The following is a 24,468-nucleotide window of genomic DNA, read 5'->3' as shown; positions in this document are numbered from 1 at the left end:
TGGAGATCTTGATTTCACACTCAGATGCTTAACCCCACATTAATATGTGTCTTCTTCCCCAAGATGAACACAGTTGCCTTCCCTGTCTGGCATTATCATTCCCCGCCAACAAAATGGATTGCAGGAAACTGGGGGTGGGAGAACAACAATAATATCTCAAAACTTTAACCATGATTTTTCAATTTATTCTTTAATGCAATACCTATTTTTGCATGCCTACTATGTACAACCCTGTACCAACCAAGCACCATGTAGATTCTTCTTGTGAGTTGGGTTCTCAAATAAAATGGCAGAGATTTTCATCTCCCTAGGGTCATGCCAAAAGTCTATTTCTTTTTATCTTTCCTATTAAATTATGTTTACCTGAATATATCAGGTTCATTTCACCTAGGCAGGATGTCCCATTAAGCATGACAAGTAGAAGGTTGCAAGATTAATGCCCTTCTTGAGCTTGAATTAGTGTGTCAGCATCTTTCCAGACCTGGGACCAGAGTTTATAGGAAGTATTCCATAATGGACCTTAGCCTCTAACTGAACTGCTCTAATATTATTCCTATAACAAGACTACTTTTAAAGAGCCTCATTATTGGCTTCATTAGATATGTTACTTGCATCAGTGGCTGTAGTTATGCGTATAATATAGGAGAGGTTAACATAGCGTATTTTTTATGTATTATATGGCATACAGCTTGAAGTAGCCAAAAGGTTTATGGCGATGTAATTGGTAGTTAGTGTGAAATTTGTAAGACAAATAGACAATATCTAGGGTAACCCCTCTAATCCTCTTCTTTCAGTTTTTTACAGCCACCAAAGGGCCTCATTAAAACAGCAGTCAGCACCTTAGTGAAAAGATACAGTGCTTGGAGTGCCCAAATGTGACAGAAAATCTGCATTTTGTAAATCTGACACCTCTGATAGATTATACAGTGTGAAGGCATTTCTTCTAAGCGTTATAATAATGCTTAAGGTTCTCTTCTGAATCCAACTTTGCTATATTCACTGGCTATAACAATGTGAAAAAGAGCCGATTGAATAAAATGAAGCTTAGAAGGTAGAGAGGAACCTTTTTCTATGGTACAAAGCTCTTTGCACGCAAAGGGGCTGGAAAGCAGCCGTTGGCATTTCCAAGGACCCCTTAAGCTTGAGGGTAACATTCCTTTAATATGAAGATACTGTTTATGACTACGCCAGCATCTGTGTGTGGGGGGGGCACACAACCTGTGGGCTTCTAGGGTGGAGGAAGAGTAGTTTTCTATGCTACTGGGGAAAGATTATTGGCTTTTCATCTATTTTTACAGATTAATGTTTTACAACTGTACCCAGGCTAAGGGAATTAATGAAAACCTTGCTGTTCATTTCACAAAGGAGACTTTTGAAATCTGAGACTTCAGAATGTGGAGGTTCAATGCAAATGATGTAAAACGAGGCAGATCTAGTTTAGTTCTAGGTGGCTGCCACAGCAGAGCAGGCCCTATGAAAGTGCCACCGAGAGTTTTGGCAGTGCTATTGCAAGTCTCCTAAGCCAAGATCGCTTCCCTCCAAACTCGACCCGGCGCGTCCCCCAGGCCAGCACGGGTGTTTGGCCTGGCCCCTTCCAATCCATCAAAGTCTAGTCCCCACTACCCCATTCGGGGAGATTCGAAAGGACAACTGACAACAAAGATGGAATCTAAAATTGGAAGATCTGTAGAAAAAAATCATAAAAAAAAAATTGTACTATGTGTAAATTTATATTTTCATGGTAGCTATAGGGGAAGAAGGTATAGAACAAAACTTAAATGGGATTATTCTCTATTTTGGTCCAAGATTAAAGAATATTTACTAATTAAGATAAGACCAAAATGGAAGGGTGACCTCTCTTGAGTCCTTTGTTTCTGCCTGTGATTGAACATTGTCCCTGTGTATATATTTCCAGCAATTCCAACAAAGGGAAAAAAGACCATTCCCTACTCTCCCAAGCTTTCTGTCTCTCTGGTAAAATGATACTGAAATGAAATTTTGTTTATAGAAACTTCTAAAAAGATAGACCATTTTGACCATTATGTTTTATGCATTTTAGGACAAGTATAAACTGCTTAATAAAGTAGCAGCATATATTTATTAAAAGTTAAAAGTAGAGAGGATGATTAAAAAGCATCTTGAATTATTTATGTTTTTACTCCATACCATGACAATAGAGTGTTACATGTAAGCAGCTATCATTCAAATGAAGGAAACATATCTGACCGTTCATGTTTTAGAATTGAGAGCCTTCGAGGACAGATTGATAATCAGATTTAAACATGACAAGGTAATCATCTCTTTCCCCTTAAATATACATGGCCATACATACCTACTGAAATTCCCTTTTCAGTATTTTATGTGTACTCATTTTGAATCTGTTTATTAAAAGGGTTAGTTTTTTTTTCCCCACTGTGATAAAAGAAACCAGTTTTCATTTAAATGATTCCATTTAGGTATTTGCAATTATTAATAACACAGCATACAAAAGGAAACATTTCAATGACAGGAACCTTGAAACGAATCCTTGAGAATTTGGAATGGATATTGCTTTCTCTTACAATAATCTAGGGCCAGTCTACTTTTGTTGAATGAGGTAGTTTTGTTTTGTTTTGGTTTAGGGTTTTTTTTGAGGGTCAGAGCTATTAAATTTTAGTGGGTTGCTAGAGGGAGTGGCAGGCCTCTCGGCTGAGAAATCTACTTGAAATTACTCTTTGGGAGAAAAAAAGGGAGAAAATTGCCTCATCAGACCCATCTTTCAGCCAACAAATCCTGCGACTCTCACTGTTCTTAATTGTTGACCCCTACCATCTGTGTCATGTGATGTGGCAGGAACTCTCCCTTCAAATAAAGATCCATGTTACCTCATCAGGATGTCCTTGTTAAAAGTGATAATGGTTCACAATCAGTACTTAGCCATGTGAAATACAATATCCTCTCTTAAAATGTGGAGGTTTGGGGCCTAAATTAATACCTTGGTACGTAAGTCATTACATAATCTGAAAATCTTTGATTCGAGTGGAAAATATCTGTGAGATGCTTTTGTTATCTAAAGAGTTCAGAATGCAGTATTTATTTAATTTGGGTAAAGAAGTTATTGTGTGATGTCTACTGCTAACTGTTCAGTGTCACTTAGCCTTTTAAAAAACTGCCTTTACATATGTAGTACCGACACTTGAAAATGTATTTAAGGAAATTATATATTTTCTCATCAAATACATTTAAAAAAAAAATCTGATATATATGTGGCATTAGGTGAGTGGGACTAGACTTAAAAAAAAAAAAACCACAACCTTTTATAGTAAATTCTCATACTGCATGTGGCTTGCCTGCCCTGAAAAATGAACTTAAAGGGGCATTGTGAATAGGATGTGTGGGTTTAAAATTCAGTGGATTATTCACATCTGTTAGGTGAGAATTAAAGAGAGCTGAATAATGTATTCTTATGTTTTAGAGCTATCACTGCCAAAGGCTACTGACTAGTAAGTATCAACATCTGTGTTACTTCTTCTTTAGATTTCCTGATTCAATGTGTCTACACATTTCATTTACTACTGGAATTTTTTAAAGTTGTTTAAAGCCTCTGTTTGATGCACTATTTCATTGAAAGATATTATTAGCAAATATTAGTTAAGGGATTATATGTACAATTAGCCCTAAATAACATTAACCGAATGTTGTGATTCATATTATTGAAAGAACGTCAGACGCTTGAAACAGTAAATAATGGAATAAAAATAAATAAAGGTACCTGTATTTTGACAGTGATATTCCACCTCTGGTTTTCCCATGCGCAAGCGTAAACACGCGCACACACACACACACTCTCTCTCTCTCTCACGCACAATCATTCAAATGCCTTTTCTTTCTCTGACAAAAATATTCATTAAAAACATTTCACTGTGCTGCCTTTTAATATAGCACGGGCATTCAACCTGCGCAGGAAGCTTCCTGGAACCGCACAAATACTGTGTAATTATCTGGTGGCTCCCTGCTGGCTGCTGCATATTCCAAGCACAAAGTGAGCAGCGCATTTCTAGAGCCTGACTCCTGTCTTCATTGTCCCTGCTTGGAATATGAAGCCTCACTTCATTATAGTAGACCTGATCAAACTTGATAGATTTAGCCATTATTCTTGACTGTGTCAACTTTCCACAGGTTTTTTTCCCCCCTCCTTGGGCTCTTTTGTTTTGCCACCCAGGGAATGCAGAATATTCTGAGTCTAGGTTTCTCTCTTTCTCGACTCTTCTTCTCTTTCTTCCCTCCCTCCCGCCCTCCCTCCCTCTGGGCTCTCTCAATCCCCCTCCTTCTCCCTCCACCCCATTTCTTTCACCATCTCACCCCCTCTCCCTCTCCCTTCTCCCACCCAAACAAACCAAGGATTCAACAAATAATGTTCCTTCCACATCATGTGATTCAAGGAAAATAAGGCTTGCAATTTTTCTCTCAATTGTCCTCTTTGGTTTTGATTTTTCAGTTACTATAAAAGAATTCTGCAGCAATGTTGACACACAAGGCAGAAATGCTTTGAAAATCCTTTTCTGTTTCCTGTTAGTAGAACAGTAACTTTTGCTCTATGATGTTGTTGTGGTGATGGTTGGTTTTTTTTTTTTTTGGTCTATTTTATGACAACTTTCAAGGAGCACTTCAGAGTTCATATTTTCAAGGATCATCCACATCAGTGTATCTTATCAAATTTTATAAACGTCGCAGTGCATTTTCTTTACAAAAGGCATTAGATCATTCTCTAGGCAAATACAGATGTTGATACAACTGGTTTAGCATAACAGATTGCTTTGTAGTTTTTGAGAGTTGCTATGCAACAATAGAGAATTATACCCTACTTCTCACAATATTTTAAAGTATCAAGAAAATAATGCAAACTGTATTACCATAATTAGGATCACACTGATCCTTCGAAGACACTGTCATGGAACAAGGTAATCAATATGTAAGGTATTTGTTACTGACCTTAAAATACTTATAAGGTCAGTTTATCATTACCCTAGTTAATGAATATTTTGTGGTTAGATTTTATTCCCGGGGTTTTAATTTTTTTCTGTAGTGTATATATCCCTTCGGTGGACCCCAAGCACTGTTTAAAAGCAGAAAATATTGGTTAATGTTAAGGTCTGCTTATTAAGTGCAAATTATTAATACAGTAAAAACTTAAGGAGCTTGGAAAGTCCTCTACTCTCCAGAGTCTCTCCATACTCCAAACCACTCCCACCCCCCCTTTATTATGTTTATTTTTTGAAAGCAAAAGCCAGGCTCCCAATATGATGGCTTTCAACAAGTTTGCTCACAGGATTCTTATTGTAGCATCTGGTTTTATGCCACAGAAAGAAGGTAAGATGCTAGTATGGCTTGAATTTAATATTATCCTCCTTAAATTAAAAATAAAATAATTATTTTTTAGAGTGGCATTTTCAGTCACACCAAAAGCTTCGCGGCATCTTAAAATGTAAATTGCCGTGAAGCAACACAAAGGAGAAAGGGAAGATTTTGAAGGCAATTGCACTGATCACTTAATTCAGTGGCTGCATATCCACTTGGCATAAGGTAATTAGAGTGCCACATTGCTGTAAAGACAGAAAGCTTAGGGTCCCATTCTGACTCACCCAGACGATAATACATGATTAGAAGTCAGTGACAGATCACAACTGCTGAATGACCCACCAAGGTCTTATCAAGGGCAAATCGTATAATTAGCATGCACTTCGCTGGCAGAGGAGTGCAGTGCTATTGTTCCTGCACAATCAAATTAGCCCCGCCAATGAGGTCAGTGTTCTGTGACCTTAGAGACATTTCATGTATTATTCCCCCCTCCTTGTCACACACATGCACACACACACACATGCAATGTGCACACATTAATACACACTTAAACTGAACCTAAGTTCTGTGGACACTAAAAACGTGTTTTATAGAGACATTTTTGAAGTACACTCCATTGACTCTTTAGTTCACCATGTATGGAATGAGGAATGAGGAAACCAGCTAATGTAGTCTGACCCTGGGGGACACATATGTAATGGAGCTACTTTGACATAAATTCAAGAATCTAGTGAGGCCTGGATCTCACATTATTTGCTCTTACTACATCTGCAGCATCCCACGTGTACTAATGAAGGCTTAATTCAGGCTTCAGGTCTCTTTGTCCTTCTAGTAATCAGAACGACCCAGTTGATGTGTCCATTCTGCCTCCACCCTATCCACACTTGCCTTGAGCATTGTCCATTTCTAGGACCCGAAGCTTCTCTCAGAAAGACAATGTTTTGGGAGTGGCTATGGTCTCTCATCGCTCCAGACTATTCTTAGAGCCAAGGCACCACCCCACTGCGCCACCAACTGTCCATTGAGTGCAGCTGTGGCAGGGTCTGGTGCTTTCCTTGCTGGGTGACATGTCGGTCTGCAAAGCTGTCATCTTTTCATTCTCGGCAACTTGGGGATCTGGGCAGAGCCCTTCGGTGAAACAACTTGAATGACCAGCTTGGAGGCTGTTTCGTTTTCCAGCCTGAAAGTCACTTTCCCATTTGTTCTACACACTTGGTCACGTGTTCAATGAACGTGAGAGGTTAGTTGACACTCTGGGAGTGGCCTGATCTCCATGTTTCGGCTGTGCTCTCTCTGAACCGGGAACCATCACCCACGCTTCTGGTCCCCGTTCGGCTGACGTTACCTGCTCCTGAGCTTCCTACTGATACTTTTAAAGAAACTGTTTACACTGTATCATATTAAAGCCGAGTTTGGAGTCCTTTAATGAGGATAATGAAGATATTTCATTCTATTTAGAGCTGAATAATTTCAAGTTTTACTCTCCAAATCTTGCCCAAACATGACTCACAATTTACTACTATTAAGATAAGACTCACATGAGCTAAGATTTCATGACATTTTCAGAAACATCTAGTCCAAATTTTAGTGCTAATGAGAAGTCTAGGGAATATTGATTTGTGTAAGAGGGAGGGGCTCTGGCTTGAGGCTATTGTTGGGAGGTGGGGGCTGCGTGAGGTGTGGAAAGCTTTGGCTGTATGGTGCAATCAAGAAGCAATGGACTGAATAGGAGATGACTTGGGTCTAGTCCTGGCTTTGAACTTGGCTAAGGCTTTCTTCATTCTTGGCCTTGACGTCTTTATCTGCAAAATGACTAGATTTGGCAAGAGGCTCTCTGTGATCCCTTTTAGCAACCCCATTTTTATTTCTAAAACCTGTGTGAAAGTTTTGCCCCAGTCCATTTGGTTACAGGTACTAATCCAACTGCAGGCCTTAGTGTTTGCGCATTACAACTCTGACCACTGTAACTGGTAGTAATGTTGCAGACAGGGGACCGAGACCTTGAAATTCTAACACACACAAGGAAGAGAGGGGGACAAGTGTACCTATTGTTTACAAGACTTCTCCCCCTCCCACCTTCCATGCATACACCTTCTATAATTAAACACTAAGGAAGGGGAGAAGCCAATGAAAGCACCACTGATTTATGTTTAAATAATATGTTCTCAAAGTGTCACTGAGCAGGCAAGTTCATCTTTGAGCCAATTAAATAATTCTAGCTCCAACTTGGCCTCTTCTGTAATTGTTCTATTTTGTGATGCTTGCATTTTAATGGGTGATGCATTTTTACAATTGTACCATGGTGCTCTTATGCTTCCAAACATATTTTCTTGGGTAAATAAAGGATTTTGATTGACTTCTGTTTTCTGAAGCTGAACTACATGGACATTTTAAGAGAAGGACATTTAGATTAGGGTTTAGTAATACAGGATCCTCCCCAAGAATTTATTTCTAAAGTGTATTTCACTTATTATTAAATGTCTTGGCCATTTGTGCTAAAGGCATGGATGAAACTTTTTTCTTGTATGGCACAAAGATAATTTCTAAAGGTGTTGATTGTGCAAACACAGGGCTATTTCCCTTCAATGAGAATTAATATTGTCTGTCTATAGAATGCTAGCAGTATTCAATGTGCCACAAAAGTTCCTGAAAACATTATATTTATAATGATTGTGATAAGCTGTTCCATCCTCCTGGTATTTAGCCTTCATGGTAACTTCTTTTTGATGAAAAAATATAGAGAATTATGCACAAAGGAGCAGTTTTTATACTTGTAATGGAAATATTAAAAAGGGACCCATTTTTACAAATTGTCTATCTAATAGAGATTTTACAGCATCTGTAAAATATAGAGACTGCATTTGCAGCACTGTATCTGCTGTAAGGGTGTGTGCTGATTTGCATAAAGTGTATATTTTCATATGTGTGCTCCGTGCCCATTATATATATCACATATAAATACAAATCATGGTACCCAAAGTCTCAGGGGGTCCCCCCACCTTAGTCATCCAGTGCAAACCATGAAAGTCCCCTAACAAACAGGATTAAAATTCACTCCTTTCAACCATCCCAGGCATTTATTCCTTCCTTTTCATTGAGCTACATTTGTCTGATTTAACAAGATAAGATTTGAGTGCTGATGCAGCCCGTTGTTAATGTAGCAGCCGCATCCGCCATACCATCGACACTCGGCATCAGAGGAATGCATAAATCAGGTATTCAAAAAAAATTAGATATGCAGCACACCAGTTTTATAGTCCCAGCCTCAGAAATTGAAATGGCCCAGATTAATGTATTATATCTTACACACTGTCCGAGTGAATCAACTTTAATATATTGAACAGATTCGCAGAACAAGACTTTGTTATCTAAGGAGCACTCGGAAGAAGGAATTGACCTGAGGATTTGATTTGGTTCAGGTAGTTCATGTTGTACAGCAGCATTTGAATAGTTTCACATAAAAATAAAATTTGTATTAGAAATATTTCACATCATTTCTGGGCTCATCTGCACGGCAGCTTTGCAGAGGGCCAATATTATAGAAACAATGTCCGGCCAAGATATGATTTTAACCTTTGCTTCTGACATGGCAAAACAATATAATTGTAATTTTGATGCAAGCTGCTGTTTCTCAGCAAGGCAGCTTGCACAGGCTGACTTTAACTAGTTTGGATTTTGACTGGAAATGAAATGCCCATTGAATTGCTCATACAATAGAAGCACCACAATTTGTAGCGTTCCATTCCCAGAGGCTCAGTCGGGGCTGAAGCTGTTCTGTGAAGAAGCTGCTTTTTATACTGTTGGATGCCATTCCAGGGAAGGACCGACTTGGAAGCAGTGCAAGGTTGTGAGGACAGTAGCTCTTTTCCTTGCCAGGCTGGGAGAGCCATGATGAGGAAATAGTTTAGGGATTTGAAACCAGAGATGATGTGGTGCCCCCCCCCCATCTGCCTGGAAGAGGGGAGGAAAGGGGAAACAAGCAAAAACTGAAGTCTGGGGAGAAATAGTCTGCATTTGGGGGGATACGTGGCAAAGTGTTTCATTCTTCCGTGACTTTCTCTTTTCTGTTTCACACTTGGGACCTGCAAGGTTGTGCTCTCTTTACAGTGATGGAATCTGAACTCCTCCTACCTTATACTTCTCAACTGTGTCAGCTGTGTGATCCAGGATGGATAGATTGGAAACACCCCTCCTACTCAGAGATGGGGTCTACCTGTTTAATGCATTTGATAGAACAAATGCTCTCAGTAACAATGATGATTTTATCATTGAACCCTGAAAATCTCCATATCCAAGTGTTTGGAATAAGAGAAGTCTGCCCAGAAGAGTTATTAAATGTAAAGACAGCAAATAGATGCACAGCAGGTCAAACACTATTTCCCGTTATATGCAGGTGCAAGGTAATTACACAAGAGGTCAAAAGAAAAAGCGCACTTCTTCCCAGGAAGGCACTCCTGCCCTTGTTGGCATTTAATAACAATTATTTTGCTTATTTACCCAATTAATCTTGCCTCTGTTGCAGGCCTTTGGTTTATTCTGGTTTTGCAGAGATTGAAGGTCTAAATGATCTACCCAGAGCAACAGCTAAAATGCTTGCTTTGGTATATACAGTCACCTTCATGGGTAGATGGCTAATACCCGTTTTTCTGTGATTGGTGAAGCCATATGTGAACATGTCTGACATCAGAAATCCGGCTAGGTTTTTCCAACTTTTACTAATTCTCTTTTCATCTGCCTGATTCTTATTTACTCTTCAGATGTCAACATAGGTATTTTCGAGTGGGAACCCAAACCTCATCCCTCTTTTGCTGCCTCCCTTACCAACAACCCCCCCCCCACATGCTCTGCTTGCATCCTGCATTCCCCTTTATCACATATTTACCTGCTCTTTGGTGACTGCTGATTTCAATGTCTTCTCCCAAGAGGACTCAAAGCTCTTTAAGATGGTCTTTTTCATAATTATATGTCTCTTTCTTAGCACAGTGCCTGGCACATAATAAATTTTCATTAACTATCAGCAGAATGCACTTTTTCATTCATTCGATATTTTTGAGCGCCTACTATGTGTCAACACTGTTCTAAGCTCCAGGAACACAGCAGTGAACACAGCAAAGCCACTGATCTCACAGCGCTTGCATTCTAAGGTGGGAGATAGACATTAGCAAACCAAAAAATATGAAATGAGCCCTATGAAATTTGGCCATATGAGATCTATAGAAATGGCAATTTCATATGGTCCAGTCTAATGCCTAGTATGCCATGTGAAGATAATGAGCACATCAGTGCAGTAATGGTGTTTGACAACATCATCTGAGCCATGTTACAGTGTGAAAGGCTCCTGCTTCAGCTTATTATACTTTAACATAAAAATTCTCCAGAAATCATCAGGCAAAAATCGGGCACCATTAGCCCCATGGAATATAATAGTTGCTCTAATGGTTACTGAAACCACAATCCTTGTGTCCTGTTTCGTATGTGTTACTCCACAGTGTTTACGTGGCCATCCCGGACCTTGCTTCTGTACTCAGGGGTCTCGGCGTATTTCAGAGCCCTGCAGAGCCAGCGTTTGCCAAGTTCCTCTGTGGCCTGCTCTCTGGGTCTGTGGCCAACAGGATTCTCATTGTGCCACGGCAACTCATTTTCCTAAAAACCCCTGGCCCGTCACTCTGTTTCTAATAAACTGCTGTTGCTATGCTCGGAAGAGTAATTTGGGGGCGATAAGACAGGGGAAATGAGACCAGGCACTTTGCTCACTCTCCTCCTCTCCTGAGCTGATGAGAACCGGCGTCTGTAATTGTACCGCAAGTGGCAAGGGCGACTCCTTCCCTGCTGACCCTCACCCTGCTCGAAGACGGTCTGGGGGCCCCTCATCTCTGTGGGCAGAGTGGCCATCAGATGGTTCCTGAGTCCAGGACACTGAGGGGCCATGCATCTCTCCAGCAGGCACATTTGGCGCATTATTTCTCACAGCATGTTCGTGTTGTAATATCCAGCTTTGACAGCGCACATTCTCTGAGCGTGTATGGGAAAGTGTCAAAAAAAAGTGCTAACATTTCTACTAGTTGGGATCATTAATTTTCTCAAGGAATTACTAAATTAAATGACGTTTTAAAAAAGCCCTCCTACGCTGCCATTTCTAAAGTTTTATTTTTAAATGTTGTGTGCCCTTAACTGCTTTATTCCCCTTGCACTTAGCTTATTTTCCCAGTTGAAAGTTCATAGCTTTTTTATATGATAGATATGATAAATATTTTTGTGTATTTTTTTTAAAATTATATAGCAAACAGTGCTGTTTGCTAGCTTTTGCTGGAATTAGAAAGGACTTTAGAAAAGAAAAAGGAAATCCAAAGCAAGTAAAAAGAAGCTGTTACACAGGGGGAATATGGTGAATTTTATCCCTCTAAAACCCTAGGGTTTTGATCACTCCCTAACTTAAGCTTGACTGAAGGCCAGGGGCATATGTCTTATTTGGACCATCTCTACAGCAGCTAGTTCTGTGTGCACTGAGAAGGCTAGAATGGCATTTGTAGAAAAATCATTCCAGCTACCATGTTCATTAAGCACAAGCTTTGTGTCAGATCTAACTGGACACTGCGTTACTGCATTATAGAGATTATCTTCCCATTTTACATGTAGGCAAACTGAGGCCCAGAGAGTCCAAGTTTACACAGCCAGCAAGTGACAGCTAGGACCGAAATCCAAGTGACAGCTAGGACCTCCAAAAGCCCATGCCCTCTCCACTCTGTTACTCAGCTTTTGACATGGCAGTTTCTCAAAATATGTTAGAGGGATCCAAATGTTCAGCAAAGGAATGCATTTGCGATCAGGAAATGGTTGAGATATTCATTCATATTAAAACTGAGGTCTGTTATGTTTCTGCCCCAGGGTTGTTTTGGAAATCATGGGGATCATTTTCTTTTTTCTTCTCTTCCTTCTCTCTCTCTTCTTCTTCTTCTCTCTCTCTCTCTCTCTGTGCATTCTTTCCTAAGGACTTGAACCTTTCTGAGGGTTCTTATCCTTGATCCCATGTGTCCTGACATCAAGACACCCTATGCAGTAAACTGTACACTTCCTCCTGCCCTCATCCTAACAGAAAACTTGGAGATCCACAAATGTCTCCCAGCATTCCTGTCTCACTCTTGTCATTGAGATAAAAACAAAGTAGCTCTAACCCCCATGATCCCAATGTTTCTGGAGACCTGAAAGGAAGCAGGAAATGCTGTGCTCCCCCAGGCACCTCTCACTCTGGAGACCTGAAAGGAAGCAGGAAGTGCATGCTCTCTCAGGCACCTCTAACTCTGAATTCTTGCTTTCTCTGAACTCCCTCCACAACACTCAACTGCACTTACGAGCACTGTCTTCGTTCCCTCAAGCACCACAAAAAATGAGTTACTGCACATAATATGCATTTATTGATGGTTTCCAATAGTAAAAAGGGATTACAGCATGGAACAGAAAACAACTTTAAATTGACTGTATGATTTCTCTGCTCTTATAGAGACTTAAACATCCTCATTGCAAGGCATAGCCACCTGGTCATCCCTAGGACTCAGCCTTAGGCTATTGAAGTGGGGTTTGTTCTTCCTACTGTAATCCTTTCACTGCCTCTCCTTTCAGACTTTCAACCTGACCCCCCTTCTTTTTCCCCCAGCCTCAGAGGAAAGCTGAAAATCCCCATAAAGTTGTTCTGCTGAGCAACTGAGCACCCCTTCTTCCCGTTCTCCACTTTGCATGGACACCTGCTTTCACATAACTAAAAGGTCCACTAAATGGCTCTGTTAAACAAAGAACCATCTACCAATGGGATGATTTTAGAAGCTTTCCAAGAAAGGAGAAGGTGTTCCAGTCATCTTATTTTTGTAAATAACATTTTGCTCCTCATATTGACATGTTTTGCCCACTGGTCTGAACTGGGTTTGACCATATGCCAGAGTTCAGTTAGTAGCATGTCCTCCCCTTTCTCTGCTTCCCCTGAACACTTGGTTGATAGTTCCTACACTCAAGAAACCAGATTTGATGAATTTGAAAAGATATATACACCCTCATGTTTATTGCAGCATTATTTACAATAACCAAGATATGGAAGCAACCCAAGTGTCCATTAATAGATGAATGGATAAAGATGTGGTACACACACAGACACACACACACAGATATTAAGCAGCCATAAAAAAGGATGAGATCTTGCCATTTGTGACAACATGGGTGGACCTAGAGGGTATTATGCTAAGTGAAATAAATCAGATTGAGAAAGACATATACCATACGATTTCATTCATATGTGGAATCTAAAAAACAAAACAAAATGAATAAACAAACCAAAAGCAGAATCAGACCTATAAATACAGAGAACAAACTGATGGTTGCCAGAGGGAAGGTGGGGATGAGCAAAATGGGATAAGGGGAGTGGGAGATAGAGGCTTCCAGTATGGAATGAATAAGTCACAGGGATAAAAGGCACAGCATAGGTAATATAGTCAGTGGTTTTTTAATAGCATTATATGGTGACAGATGGTAGCTACACTTGTGGTGAGCACAGCATGACATATAGATTTGTTGAATCACCATATTATACACCTGAAACTAATGTAACGTTGTGTATCATCTATACTCAAATAAAAAAAGAAAGAAAGAAACCAGGTTTGGGGATCCTTGAAATTATTACTCCCTTTCAGGACTAAGCTAGATTTTGAATCAAAGTGCTAGGCCTCGAGGGTTGCTGGAGTGGAGTGGGGTGGGAGGGATGGGGTGGCTGGGTGATAGACACTGGGGAGGGTATGTGCTATGGTGAGCGCTGTGAATTGTGTAAGACTGATGAATCACAGACCTGTACCCCTGAAACAAATAATGCATTATATGTTAGTAAAAAAAATAATTACAAAGTGCTAGGCCTCTGTCTTGCTGTTCTCTATTCTCAGCTACCATGTGATACAAATGCCACAGACACACGAGTCTAAGTTCTTTCTTTCCATTCACAACTAAATCCGCCACGTTTACAGGAGGGTTTTTCCCCATCCACTTGTAAATATGCCATCCACAGGGCCTTCACTAATCTGAAAGGCAACTATAAGATGAAGCAAATATATATATTAATAATTTAAATGACTACCACATAGTAAGCATTTTCTACCTGCATAGTACCATGTCTAATAAGGCTTATATCATTTAAGCTTTATCAAGCATTGTGTGATGGAAATTAACCCATTTTACAGGTGGAAAAACTGGAGTTTCATGAGTTATAGAAATAGGAGGCAGGATTAGAACTTGAGCCTTTTTGTCTCCAGAGTACAAGTTCTTAACCATTCTACATACCTCTCTACATAGGTCTTCACATATAATCTGAGCCAGTAGGACCCATGGCTTTAAGTCATTAATGGAAAGAGTCTAGAATATGTTAAAGCCAACTAAAGGGAAAGGAAGGTGTCACAGATTCAAGCATTCTCCTTGACCAGAGCTAAATTTATCTTTGACTTAATTATTTGCTCCTGGGACAGCCTCTTATATTCACTTTAATAGTTTCATCAGAACATCTGATAACAATCTATTGCTTATTCATTTCCCTTTTGTATCTCTGGACATTTCTCAGGGCCTGGAAATCACCAAATGAGTCCATTTTTTCTAAAGCATATCAAATCAAACGTTTGGATAATGTCTAAAACAACCAGTGGTGGGAGTTTAGAGTAGATTTTACAGTGCTTCTCAAGGATGATGTTTGAACTATGATTCCGAACTCTCTTTGTTGCTTATCTTACACACTCAGAATGTTTGAGGTGTACTTACCTGAATAGCATGGTTCTCTTACGTGCCTCCTTTAAAAATGGTGCTCTGCTGGCAGGAAGCCTTCTGAGGCACTGGTGCATGGCGCTGGAGAACCACATTTTAAGGAGAGCAGCTGCTTGCAGGCTCCCAGAGGACTCCCTGCTCCTGGGTTTGCAGGCACTGTGAGATTGCACGGGGGCCACTTGAAGTCCTTTTTTTCCTTAATATCTCTAAAAAAGAAGGTACAAGAATCTAAGAGACTGAGAAACTCTTGGCGACATTCTCAGAACCAATCTAAACACCAACAATCCAAAAAAGAAAAAGTTTAAGTGGAAAACTCAGTCAGTCATCCAAATGCTTTAACATTCAACATATAGATGTTTCCAACCTCGGTATCGCATTAACAAGGCCATAGTACTTGCTTGGCCAGTGGCTCTAATGGTATGGAGTGACCTACACATTCTGGAGATTTTTTTTCTTAAGATGATGAAAACATTATCTTAAGCTTGGAATTTAGTGATGAAAGGGACCTTGGAAATGATCTAGTCTCAGTACTTCTTTATCGGGTCAGTGCCTGGGAGGATATGACTTGGGCAGTCTTAGTCACATTCCTAATTCCAGAGGCAGCAGTGAAACGAAGTTCTCCTGCTTCCAGCTGAGTCTTCCTGTGGTGATGTCATGTTGCATTTCCTTTTTTGAGGGGAAAGGAGGGTGGGTGACTAAAATATTCCACCTTTGACACTGCTTAGACTATTCTCTTTCCAAATATGTACATTGCTAAGCCTGCATAGGTAGGCTTTACATCATCAAATATGTGGCGTGAATACACTGTATGTGCAAACCCCCTGACTAGGTGCAGAAGAAGATGTGAAGACTTTAAGATGCCAGCTCATAGATTACTCTGTGGTCATGCCATTAAAAAGAATCATCATGCAAACCTCGTATTTTCGAGAACATAATGCAGCCTAAAGAAAATCAGACCTTGAGTCAAATAGATCTTGAATGTGTTCAGCCTTCCCTGAAAACCAACTTTTTCATGAGAACATGTGTATAAAGGAATTCTGAAAATACTTGAGAAATGCAAATAACTAGGTTTTCTTAGCATAGCTAAGAGAAGTAAGCACGTGTGAATGGGAGGGAGAGGTGGACAGGTAGTGACTAAAGTATGGGTCACACCAGTTGTAACTTTAATAGGGGAAAGACAGATGTTTGAAGCTATTGGCATAGAGTTGTGATTAAAGTATATGTGGTAGGAGGAATGTAGGAAAGGCCAGTAATTAAGAGGATATGAATAAACTCATTAAAGGAAGACAAGACTAATTTTATTTATGTGGTCATTTTTTAAGAAAACCATAAAGCGTTCATATTTTAGAAACTTTACTCCCAATGATGTCCTCACACTATAAAGACAAACATGAATTTTCTTCTCTAATGAAAAAATTAATTGGGAATTTGTTACTATTTCAAAGTTCCAGCTTTTTATTATATGCCATCCATTTTGCAAAATCCACTTCAAAAAAAGTTGAAAGCATTTAAGACCCTGCCCCCGCCACGCCCTTGCCATGCCAAGAAGAGTGAGAGTTCTTGGTGCCTCAGTGAGTCCCGAAGACCACTGCTCTTCAGATTTTTCTTCCTTGAGAAGAACGCCTCCACCCACTGGCTCTCCCACCAGCAGTGCTGCCGCCACCACGCACCAGCATAAAGCACAGATTGCTGCCCAGCTCCTTGGAGAGGGGCCAGTGCATTTGTCAGGAATTGAAAAGTTTTGGAGCCAGTTCGAGGACTTTCTGGTACACAAAGCGTTGGCTGGAAATGTGGTAAGTATTAAATGGGATGTTAATTTTCATGAATATTTTCCCCATGGTTGTAGCTTGTGGTCATTGAGCAATTTAGCAATCACCATGTGGTCTGTTGGACACACAGCCTGGGTGAAGTTCAAGAAATTAGCAGCCAGTCAGTGGGGAGAAGGCCAGAGCTCAAATTCATGTGTGTTCTTTCTTTCTTTTTCTCTTCCTTCCTTCCTTCCTTCCTTTCTTTTTCTTTTTCTTTCTCTTTCTTTTATTCTTTGTTTCTTTGTTTCTTTCTTTCTTTGTTTCTTTCTTTCTTTCTTTCTTTCTTTCTTTTTTCTTTCTCTTTCTTTCTTTCTCTTTTTCTTTTTCTTTCTTCCTTCCTTCCTTCCTTTATTCTTTTCTTTTTTTTTCTTTTCCCTTCCTTCCTTCCTCCTTTCCTTTCCTTTCCTTTGCTTTCCTTTCTTTCCTTTCCTTTCTTCTACCCACCTCAGGGGATGACTGCTTCTTTATTAAATCTTTATGTGCAACCATGGACCTGAGATCTCTATGTACCTTCCATGTTGATGTTCCGTCACATTTCCAGCCATTTTATTTAGCCTGTGTTTGTCAGATGTGTATTCTGGCTCTAAAATCAATGTTTTAATGATTCTTGGCCAGTTCATTCTTTGCCTTATCAGGCAGGGTATATTGCATCATTAATTCCAAGTTTGCTTATGTGCAAGTGCAAGGCATTCTCTATTTTATTCTTTTCTTCAAAGCGAGGGGGGTTTGTTGGAGTTCTGGGAGTCACAGGCCATAAGGGAAGATATTTGATATGAGGACTTTGGGAAATCATGGTTCATTATTTGACATTAATACTGCTTTACTTTTGTATGGAACCCTTCTTACACCCTATGATCCTAATTAGCTCTCACAATACCTTGTGAGGTGTCTAAGCCTGGAACTCTATCACAGTCCCTCCTTTACGGGATCCTATAGTCCCTAGAGGTGAAAGATCACACAGCTAGGACTGAAAGACAGTCTCCTGCCATCAGCCACATTCTCCTTCCAGTCAGCTCTTCTTCACCTTGATGCCCAAGCTATGTCATGAGGAATTTGTTATTAATAACAAAAATAATAAAGTCTGTCCATGACTTACCTTTCTACATTTTTTTTTAAAGATTTTATTTATTTATTTGACAGAGAGAGACACAGTGAGAGAGGGAACACAAGCAGGGGGAGTGGGAGAGGGAGAAGCAGGCTTCCTGCCGAGCAGGGAGCCTGATGCGGGGCTCGATCCCAGCACCCTGGGATCATGACCTGAGCCAAAGGCAGGCGCTTAATGACTGAGCCACCCAGGCGCCCCCCTTTCTACATTTTTATAAATTATTGCAGGTCAGATTTCCATTCTCATGAACTTATATTCCAGTATGCTTTCGTGAACAGAGAAGAAGGGATAGAAATATTACATGTGCACTAGGAGTTGTGTGTGACACATGAGCCTTAGAGTATCTCATGGGAAAGGGTGTAGCATGCAAAGGGTGTTTGAGATTTTGTGGATAAGAGTTTGAGAAACCTCTGTTGTGTTCGTTACTGCTGCCTACTGCATTAAGAGGAGATATTCAACAGGGTCAACTTAATGATTCTAATTCTTTAAATGTCACCCATGACAGAACCCAAGGAATCAGACTTTTCAATATTTTCCATCTGTGGTTCAAGGAAAGGAAGCTCTGATATCGATGTTACCTTCTTAGAATTAACTACTAAAGCAATCTGAAATAAATCTCTAAAGAGTTCATTTATGAAAACTGTGTTATTTCTTTATCTGGCATAGGTATGGTTACATATATAATTAATAATATATAGTATAGCATATTATCTGTCATATTTTAATAAATGCATTGCATATTATACATTTATTCTCAAATATACACATTCATGTGTACAATATAGATGTGCCACACATTTTTTATTCAATATTGTCAGAAAATAAATTCTTCTACATCTGTGAAATTTCAGCTTCCTTAAATGCTTACCTTTTTAGAATTTAAATATTTTGATGGAATGTACTATGAAATGTTTTACATCCTTCTCTTTCAGGAAGTAGAGAGAAAGACGAAACTCATTTAGTTGTCTTTGGATGATTTGTGTCAATATTATCAGCAGAATTTGTTTTGTTCTCTTGTAAAGATCTCCTCAGGTTTGGTGGCCTTGGAGATTATTTGAGACATTCTGCCTATTATCTTTCAGAGTCTCTTATCAGGAGAACTACTCTAGTTTTTAGAAATTTCAGCCTAATATTCTCTAGCATCCTTGTAATTTGCTTCTTATCTGCCTTGAGCTACAACATGTGATATAAAAACATAAATATTATGTCTAAAATAAGAGTTAATAGGCTCCGAGTGATTAAAGTACACATGAATTATCAGGGCTTTTTTGTGGGGGGTAATAACCCTGAATTGCTGATTCCAGGAGCCACTTTTCTTGGCTGTCTCTTTGGTTTCCAGGTGGGATATAAAAAATGGAGGTTGCCTAATAAGTGAAGTGTTACTCTCCATTAAAAAACAATGAGGTGCATATGAATGCTTTAAATCTTACCAGGATTAGCGTTGTTTAGTTTGGGATGACCAAAGGATAACCATGGAGTGCTTCTGGCTGTGCGTATGAGAGGAGTGTTTTTATTTGTGTTTTGTCAAGGATGAACCTTTGAGCACACTACAAAAGGACAGTGCCTCTTTAACAGAGACTCTGGCTTCTGTTCCTAGGCGCTTCGCAGTGTTGTTCGTAAAGCAGCATGAAAGAGTTGATTTTCATTTTATGTTGTGCTTGTGAGGCATTAGCATGATGTTCTAACACTTGTAAATGAATACAGCTCTTGCCTAATCTGTCATTTTAATGCCTTATAGATTTTATTTCACTCGATGTTGTACCAGATTCTCAATAATAATAATCAACTGCTTTGTTGTTCTCTTGCAGAAATTAAATTTCTGCAGTGGGTGTGCAACTAATAAAAGATGTTGCTTGAGGAAACAAAAAATAAATATGATGAATCATAAAAGTTGGGTGGGGGGAGAGGGGAAGTTGCTCCTAGACGAAAGACAATTACAGAACCAGTGGTGAATGTGTCGGATTCTCATACTGTCAACAGCTTAATAACCCTACAAAGTCTTTAGCCACACCACTTATGTCTTTGAGCGTTAACCTCACGGACTTCGTGTTTTCCATGATTTCATTTAGAAGCATTAAAATAAAAGGTGAGGTAGTAAAATAACTATTCTCTTTACTTTGCACCCTAGATAAGTTTGCTCAGGGTTGCCATTTTGCCACTCACACATACCTTTTATCTTTTCCCCTGTCACAAGCTATCTAGAAGAGCAGCATTAAAGGCAGCTGTGTGGGACTCGGAGTATTGGCAAAGACTGTAAAGTGGAAAATAAACAGTGTGTCTATCACCAAGCTACAAGAGCACAGCACTCATAGCAGTGAAATGACAGTCAGTGGCAAGCAACTAATTGGTCACCAGCTTTAGAGGAAATATATTCTTCCAGACCTCTGTCATTTACTATGTTCTTTAGCTGAAAAAAAATGCCAGGTTGAAATGTTGGCTCTAACCCCCAAAAGAAAGAAAATGCAGAGTTAAGGTGGCAAGGCTGGACAGGCCCTTCGGAGACTGAGTAATTGGAGGCATCCACTGCTAGAAAAATAGTTGGTTCCCCCCGAAATAATTAATTCACCCCCACACACATAGGTATCGTGTGGGTCCAGCACCACTTATGTGACGAATGTTGTATTTCACACAGCGTCTGCCTGAGAATCCAGACTGGAGTGTATTCAGAGTGGTGACTGAATTTTCATTAGTCTTTCCCCTCTTTTCCCCCATTTTGTCCATCTAATTTATAATTACTTCCGGAAAGGCTGATGCATTGATGAGCCACAGGAAAGCAAGAGGGAACAAGTTCATCTACCAAGAGGAGGAAGGACGTCTACACCATAAACATTTAACTAAGGAAAAGAAAGCCAAATATGTGGTAACAGATGCTTACAATGCCAAACCTAGAATTGTAGTGTAATACCAAATTAAAATATATTAAAATGAACGACTTTAAAACATGGTTGAATTTACCTAGCATGCGGACCAATCCAATTTGGACACATTGTATGGAGAAACAAAGGAATAAGAAAGAACTCCTCACTCAGTCAAGCGCTTTGTTTATGTATTTAAATGTAAATCCACACAGGGTGTGCCCATTCAGTCTAGCTTGGTTGAACAGTGCCTTCATGTGCATTAAGATTTTGAACCCCAAAAACAAGATGTCATCATAAAAATAACTGGTTGGATTATCTTAATCCAGAGAACTAAGTAGTCCAAGAATTGTAAGATAGTTTAAAATCATGTAGGTTAATAGCTTTATAAATTTAAGCACTGTTTAAGTGCTGTTAAATCTTGAATCTGCCAGCCATTGATAGGTGTTACAGGACCCACAAACCCTCTGGAATTATACCCTTTGTTTTACACAGATGTATGTGCATTTTGGGGGTGCTAGAGAAGATTACTGGCTTTCCTCAGATTCTCAAATTGGTGCAAGACCAGAAAGAAGCTAAAAACCACTTATTAATGTAATCTGAAGGGAAAAAAGGAAGACAGAAAAAGGAAAGAATGAAAAATAATAAATTTAAGGAAATCTAGGATTTCGTTGTTCATGAAAGTCAGCTCTAAGTAGGAAAGGATTAATTGAAAGCAGTTTTTAAATGTTTGTTTTCATAACTTGCTTGTAATCCCAACAAGAATCATTTTAGAATTTGAAATGGCATCCTTTTGCATACCTGCGACTTCAGTCCCATTTTTAAAACTTTAAAGATGTCCTGAGGTATTACTACCCTATGTGTAATATTGTTCTATTTTTTGTCCCCTTTTGCCTTTTCTGAATAACATGGTTTGCCCAAGGATCTGCATTGAATAATATTTGTAGTGACCATGAGAACATGTCTGTGTAACTGCAAGGAACGTAACTGACCCAGGGCCCTGACTGCTGTGTGGTGATCCATCACCCTGTGAGTCTGTGCTTCCAATGGGGGGGTGTATAGCTTATGAGGAAGCCCAACATTGTTATTGAGGCAGGCCCATTCCTAGGAGATTCAGGATCCTCTGATGGGCAAATCTGGTTCAAGGACTGCATGATGACTTTGCCAGACTTTTCATAGAAATAAATGCATGACAGTTTAAGATTCTTCCACTCAATCTTCCTTCTCTCCTTCACCTGGGGTCACTCACATCATGGCCTAAAGGCTCTCCCAGACTCTCCTGCCTCCCTCCCCATTTTCCTTCACAGGCATTTCCTCTAATAAATTTCTTATACGTTGAATCCCATCTTGGCATCTGTTTCTTGGAGGATCTGGACTAATGCAATAATAAAATTCACATTTTTTTAAATCATTCACTGTATGCAAATTAATGTGCTACCTTGTTGTCTCATTTAATCTTCTCAAATCCCAAGAGATAAGAATTACATTTATTTTACAAGAGGAAAAAGAGTTGCTCAGAGAGGGAAAATTACCCAATTTTATGCAGCCAGTAGATTGCAGTTACCATTTGAAGAAGGTTCTGTTCTACTCCAGAGCCTATGGTGTTGTCACTACGCCATAGCCCCTTTGAAGCAACCGCAACTCCCTCCAAATCATACTAGTACTGGTCACTGTGTTTGATTTTTTCTTGAATGTGACTATGATTGGAAAATGATGGAATTGGTATACAGTCATGTATCCTCTTCGGCTTTGTGCCAAGAAACTGTGACATGAAATTCCTGTCTTCACCATAGGAGGAGCTTGGAATTGATTGATGTGCGATGATTTGGGTCACTCATTTGTACCTACCACCCAAAGGTGCCTTAGTAAGTGATGTTCATGCATCCATTCAGCTTTCTTAGTTAGGCTCCACCACTGGGAGTGAGAAGGAGCCCATTCAAGGAGTGGAAGCCCTGCTTCTATATTCCTCCCTACCACATGTGGCTTTCACCATTGTCAGAGAGGTCACGGGGTCAGAGCTGGGGTTGATGTTGTTGTTGTTGTTTAGAGAATGAGAAAAATGAATGTTTCTCTTTCAAGGTTCCTGTGTGATAGTGTTTGCTAGACAAAGTAAGATTTTCACAGCACAAGTCCTTAGCTCAAGAGCTCCACTCAGTCAGCAGTTATTTTATGTGCCTTTTATCCAGGCTTTCTCATTTAAAAAAAGGAAAAAGAGAAATTTATCCCTTCAAAGTGAGCTTTTTGCTAAACTTGTGTCTTTCCCTTGTTTGTCATGCTAATTACATCCCAAACAACCCCCTTTCAGAAAATTCTGCAATCAAATTCTAACGGCCCATCAGACACACGGTGGCTTCTAAGTGGACCGGTTTTTCACGTAATAATGAATTTAGTATTATATTTACCTCTAAATAAATGTAGATTCTGCTCCTTAGCAAGATATTTAATCTCTTGTTCATCAGTTTTCTTACCTTTAAGATGGAGATACTAATAGTATCTCTCTTGGAGAGTTATTATATAGAGTGTACTATGTGCCAGGCATTTCAATACCCATTAATGTTTGGTAAGTAAATAAGCAGATCTTGCGCAACTGATTTTTGTCCTACAATTTCAGACTTCTGTCATCGATAGTTATATTCAGCAAATTATACAAAGGGAGAGACTTTTTCTGAAGGCCATTGGCTAGATAATACTTGTGGGTTCAGACAACTTTAGAAAGCGGTGTTTTTCTTCAGGGTTGGCAGAATCTTTGGAATCTCAACTTCAAGAACATAGTGGTTGCTCAGTGAATGTCACAAAAGTGTAAAGGAAATATGGGAAAGAAGGAATGTGGCATATAATAGACTTGGTCCTCTAAGGTAAAAGAAAGCTAAAGCCTCTATTAGTAAAAGATTATTTCTCCAACTTATTTTCAGTGAATAGAGAACTTATTCAAGAATTACTCAGGTTCCCTTGAGTATTGATATTAAATATGGAGGTTCCATATTGCAAACACACTTGAGAGCTAAATCAAAGAATAAGTCAGTAAAATTATTTTGTTGCAGAAGTTGAATGGGGATGACTATTTGGTCACTGTGCAGAAAATTCCCTGCTCATCCAAAGTGAGACCATCTAGCCTGGTCTACTTGTTCATGAACTCCAACAAGCAAAACAGTGCCAAAGGACACACACAAATTTTCCAGAGAATTCAAATGATGGCCAAAATTTTGGCATGATAAATATATCCTGTGATACGTCAAGCATGGTTACTGATTGACTGGAAAAGTTATTAGTTTAAGAAGGAAGAAGACAAAGAATCTTGCATGACTTAAATAATTAAACTCATTTTGGAAAGAGGTGGGTTTAATGGTTCCTAACTGGATGGTTTCTTTTTAATACTGGAGGAATCTAGGAATACAGTGGGATCCAATATTAAATTTACATGTAATAGGGAATTAGCTTAATTGGATCTTATAAAGCTTACTTGAGCTTTCTTATATAAGAGGAAATATGGTCATAACCCAAGGACCACCTAAGAAAGAGAAATAATAATCGAAGGAAAATTTGTGAGTTCCCTGCCCAACCTTCAAAGTAGATCTTGAAA

The 24,468-nt window shown here is 39.4% G+C and overlaps 1 long non-coding RNA gene across 19 annotated transcripts in view; it reads left to right on the top strand.

The window, feature by feature from the left end:
- Nucleotides 1–24,468, top strand: part of LOC118533483 (uncharacterized) — a 595,288-nt gene that overhangs the window by 443,443 nt on the left and 127,377 nt on the right. The gene's annotated exons all lie outside the window — the stretch shown is intronic.

This window comes from Halichoerus grypus, chromosome 10 (assembly GCF_964656455.1).
Source record: "Halichoerus grypus chromosome 10, mHalGry1.hap1.1, whole genome shotgun sequence".
Taxonomy (NCBI): domain Eukaryota; kingdom Metazoa; phylum Chordata; class Mammalia; order Carnivora; family Phocidae; genus Halichoerus; species Halichoerus grypus.
This window is presented reverse-complemented; position numbering and strand designations above follow the sequence as displayed.